At 35.7% G+C, this 5309-nt stretch overlaps 1 long non-coding RNA gene across 1 annotated transcript; it reads left to right on the forward strand.

Moving 5' to 3' along the window:
- Positions 1–434: 434 nt before the first annotated feature.
- On the forward strand, positions 435–3841 carry LOC145676532 (uncharacterized). Its single transcript, XR_014129399.1, has 2 exons — positions 435–562; positions 3500–3841. It is a non-coding gene; the product is annotated as an uncharacterized LOC145676532 (long non-coding RNA).
- The last annotated feature ends 1468 nt before the right edge of the window (positions 3842–5309 follow it).

Raw genomic sequence — 5309 nt, forward strand, 5'->3', positions numbered from 1 at the left:
GGTCATGAGTCTTCAGTGGAGATGAGCAGTCATGGTTTGTGGTGTCAACCGTCAGTGGCGGAGTTCGGTAGTGGTGTTAATACTCAGTCGCCTATAACACAGAGGTCAGAACATCCTGAGGGATTAGTCCCAATGAGTGATCGTCGGTTTCCAGTGATGCGTAGTGACATTGATTTACCTGATCAATCATTTAAAACCCCTTTAACTAGTAACTATTCACAGTCAATTTTGCAGATAGATCGTTCAACTTCAGGTGTGGAGAGCAATGGTGGTGGTCCTAATCGATCGTCCCAAGGCCAAATAACATCGGGTGTGAGCAGAGAGATGGTTTCCGGTCAGCGTCAGCGGGCCAGATCTAGGTGGAGAAGGGGGAGTTCCAGCCGAACCAATGAGGAGACAAACGTTCATATACCACGGCGTTCTTCATCTAGGCAGATGGAGTCGAGGGATTTTTCCAGAGAGGTCCAGTTTGTGGAAGAAGTTCCAGCTGGGGTCAGTGTTGACAATCCCACCAGATCAGAATTCCAGAATTCTCCCAATGAGTTGGAAGAAAATGGAAAAGGTAATGTTGATTTCTCTGTTGATATCATTTCTCCAAATTTAATACCTTATGTTGAAAAATTGTTTAAAGAATTTAATGATGTCATAACCGATGATTTAGGTATGATAAAGGATTATCAACATAAGATAATATTAACTGATACTACACCGTGTATTACACAGCCTTATCCTGTTCCCAAACATAAATTGAAAGATATGGATAAATTTATCGATTCTTTAATAGCAAAAGGGGTTGTAGAAGAGATTAAAAGCTCACCGTTTATTTCACCCTGCTTCATGATTTCAAATAAAGATAAATCGCCGAGGTTAGTAGTCAACTTCTCAGAAATCAACAAGCGTGTGTTAATGACAGGATTTCCGAGTCCCCACGCAGAATCTATCATAGCTAACATTGGGAGACATCGTTATTTTAGCTGTTTTGACGTAAAATTTAGCTATTATCAAATAGAACTTCATCCTAGCTCTCGATCAATAACAGCTTTTGCCACCCCAACTAGATTACTTCAGTTTCGCAAGATACCAATGGGATTAGTTACATCAGGCTTTGTATTGTCTAGCTTAATGCATAGAATGTTTAGGGACCTGGAAGGAGAATATTTAGACATATTTGTCGATGACATAATAGTTCATGCTGATAGTATTGAAAAACATAACGAAATTCTTGAAAAGGTTTTGCAAAGACTTCGAGAGAATGGTGTGACCATTTCTCCACATAAAACTCGTTTGTGTAAACGTAAAATAAAATTTCTTGGTTATGAATTTTCTGAAGGAAATATGTATATCGACAAAGAAAGAGTGAAGGTTATTAAACAACTTCCCAGGCCTAAAAATCGTAGAGCATTAGCGAAACTGTTGGGTTTTCTTTCATATTATTTGAGATTCTTGAAAGATTATGGAGAATTGTTAGGGCCTTTATACGAACTTAAGAGTCCTAAAAATACATTTAAGTGGGGTAAAGAGGAAGATGAAATTTTAGATCAGATTAAGGAAGCTATAATAAATCATGTCATTTTGAAGGTCCCGGATTTTTCAAGTCCATTTGTAGTACATGTCGATTCGTCTTGTCGATGTTATAGTGGAGTCCTTAGTCAGTATGATGATCAAGGGTTACTAAGACCGGTGATGTTTGCTAGTAAGTTAATTCCAACAACTGATTGGTCGAAGAATATTTTTGAACTTGAGATGAAATCTTTAATTTATTGTTTAGACAAGTTTGATATGTATTTGCATCATAATAAATTTACAGTTTTTTGTGATAATGCCAGCTTGACATGGATTTTGAAAAATCATAAAAGACAAAGAAAATACGGATCTATGATAGAAAAGATAAGTAAATATAATTTCAATATAATACATGTTAGGAGTAAAAAGAACTTTTTGGCTGATTATATCAGTCGTATGTATAGTTTTGTTGATTTCGAGCCTCCGGGCGATGATATTGTTGAGATTAATACTGTTAACGATCAAAATGTTCATTTATCTTTTATAAATTTTTGGAAATTGCCTCTTTTTAATAAACCTTTAGGAGAACTGCAAAGGATGGATCCAAAGCTGAAAGGTATAATTCAATCTATAGAAAATAAACATACAGTAGAACCATATCTTATCCAAAATAATATTTTGTTAAAAAGGACGAATGGCAAGGTATATGGGGGACTTCGGGCTGTAATTCCTGACAGTATGAAAGAGAGTATCATTAAATTCTTCCATGAACAAATCGTCGGGGGTGGTCATGGTGGTCGGGCCAAGACCATCGCTAAAATTGCAAGCCGCTTTACTTGGGACAATTTGTATCAAGATATTGCTCAATTTATTCAACGCTGTGATATCTGCCAGCGGATAAAAGATCGAAATATTCCTCTTTATGGTACGTATTTTTCGAAAAAAGAAACTAAACCCAATGCTTGCTTGCATATTGACGTAATGGGTCCTTGGTTACCTAGTCATGGATATAAATATCTGCTAGTTGTCACGGATGCCTTTTCAAGGTTCGTTATTATTGAACCACTTAGAAAGATAACTTCTAAGATTATATGTGTCAAGTTGGATAAGATATTTTATATGTACGGATATCCAGCTCGATTATTGCACGATAATGCGAGTTACTTTAGATCTGATCAGTTCCGCCAATATTTGTTTAGTTTGGGCATACAAGATATTTGTACAGCTCCCTATTCGCCTTCTTGTAACTTCACGGAAAGACAAAATAAAAATATAAAGTTGATATTGAAGGCGTACATAAATCAAAACCAAACTAAATGGGCTGATCACATTTATAAAGTGCAATATACTTTGAATTCGTCAGAGAATTCAGAAACTCGTAAAACTCCTGGAGAATTATATCTTGGGAGAATAATGTGGAATCCTCTTGATGTTAGATGGATCATAGATCTTGGTGTATTGGATAATGCACAAGATAAGGAAGAGATGAGTCAGAGGATAGCCCAACATATTGAAAAGGCTTGGCGTCGGAAAGAATCCGCCTATAAGAAACGCCATATTCCGGTGACATTTGCTGTGGGTGATTCTGTCTTAGTGAAGCGTATGTTAAAAGCTTCAATCGAGCAGAAAATTATGCCGAAACTAAGTCAGAATTATGATGGTCCATTCCAGATACTTTGCTATCCGACCAAAAACACTGTTTTGTTAAAATCTTTAGAGAATCCTGACATTGTTATAAAAAGGAATGTAATGCATATAAAAAAGTACTATCCTCCTAGAGCTTCATAATTTGTAAAATTGAAAGAATTTAAATGTAAATTGTAAAATTGCATTTGAAATTTCTATTCATAAGTAATTGAATCTTATTCATGAAAGTAAAGCTTGCCGGAAACACATGTAATAACCTTAAATATTGTAAATATGTAGATAGACATGTTTAATGTTAGAGACATTTTTATTATGTTTGTATACTGTGTTTGTTTGTTCAATCCTGCAGGATGTGTGTACTTGTCCATGCCTGTTCATGTCCCTGGGAATACATCGTCAGAAATGGTAGAAACTTCCTTTGCTCTGTCATCAGTTGCATTTGGTAAATATTCTGGATCCTCGAGATGGCTGTCACATTCTCATTCTCGTTATGGAAAGGATTAGAACTCTACATGGAACTCTGAATATTCCGGAATTTGTTTGGGCCCATATTCAAGTAAGATCTTTGTTTTGGAAAGTGAGTGGACATGGTGAGTTGATCCTTCCGATTTTGGCATGCCTGATTCCAACAGAGACAGATCATTTTTTTTTAATTACCTTATTGTCTGTTAAATTATTTATACACCCTTGTGGGGGGAATTTTGTAACGGAATAAAAAAAAAAGGGACTTTAAGATTGTGAGCATTTAGATTGATATAAGAAAGTGGATTAAGTAGTTACCAGTTTAGTCGCTAGAGGTAGGCAGTGATAGACTCTTTCTATATGCATCAAAGACATAGTGACATCTAGTGGCAAATTTGGGAACTCGCAGAACCGATGTGAGAGAATTCAACCTTGAGTCAGGTGCATTTGGAAGCCTGAACTTCGAGTGAATAGAACTGTAAAATTGTGCTTTAAAATGTAATAGGGAAAGTGTTCTATTCCGTGCCTTTCGGTGTGGTCTTCCAGAACAGGAGTATTATGGTATCGTAAGTTATTATTGTAATAGTCCATATTAGCATAGGATAATGAGTAATCTTTAATTATTCTTTCTTCTATTATATTTTTGTATTTTTTTCCTTTTTTTTCCTTTTCGAAGTAGTTGATTTGAATGCTTAGTTTGATTGGGGATGCCTTATTATTTATGGTGATATGGGCAAATGTTTTGCGTATTCATTGAAATTAAGAAATTGATATTAAATTCTCTTTTTGGACAATTAATTCTTGCTAAATTAAGTTGGGACTTAATTATTATACTCCGATGTTCATTAAAATGTAAGGACAGGATTGCATCGAAAGACGAACGTTTCTGATGATATTTGATTTAGGGGTTTTTCATAATTATTGTTATCATCGTTTATTATTTCTCTTGTTGTTAAATTCATATAGAGTTTTTGTTAAAATAAATGTTACAGCAGAAACGTCCTTTTTGATATTAAACTCAATCTAACCTACATCCAACACATATTGCAGCTGTATAACCGCATTGAACCTATTGGGATTTCCTCTAGTCTCTTTGAGGCCTCACGAGGAAGTAAAAATAAAGTATTGGGGTGTATCCCCAGCAAATTTTATTACATCGTAAAGAACCCGTGAAGGGTACATTGCGCTCTTGAGAAACCACATAAAAGAAAAGCTGTTTTATATATTCTTCTGTATGGCACAATTCTGTACAATGGATAGATACTTTTAGTGTTGGTAAAGAATCCGTGAAGGCTACACTGCGCCCTTTACATAAGGCGCCCTTGCGAAACTACAGAAAAGAAAAGCTGTTTGATTTATTCTTCTGTACGACACAATTCTGTACAATGAATACATACTTTTAGTGTTGGCAAAGAATCCGTGAAAGGTACACTGCGCCCTTTACATAAGGCGCCCTTGGGAAACCACATAAAAGAGAAGCTGTTTTATTTATTCTCCTGTATGGCTCAATTCTGTACAATGAATACATACTTTTCGTGTTCGTAAAGAATCCGTGAAGGGTACATAAGGAGCCCTTGCAAAACCAAATCAAAGACAAACGGTTTTATTTATTCTTCTGTACGTCACAATTCTGTAGAATGAATACATACTTTTAGTGTTGGCAAAGAATCCGTGAAGGTGCACTGCACCCTTTACAT

The sequence above is a fragment of the Thermobia domestica genome, unplaced genomic scaffold (assembly GCF_964235325.1).
Source record: "Thermobia domestica unplaced genomic scaffold, izTheDome1.hap1.1 HAP1_SCAFFOLD_198, whole genome shotgun sequence".
NCBI classification, from domain to species: domain Eukaryota; kingdom Metazoa; phylum Arthropoda; class Insecta; order Zygentoma; family Lepismatidae; genus Thermobia; species Thermobia domestica.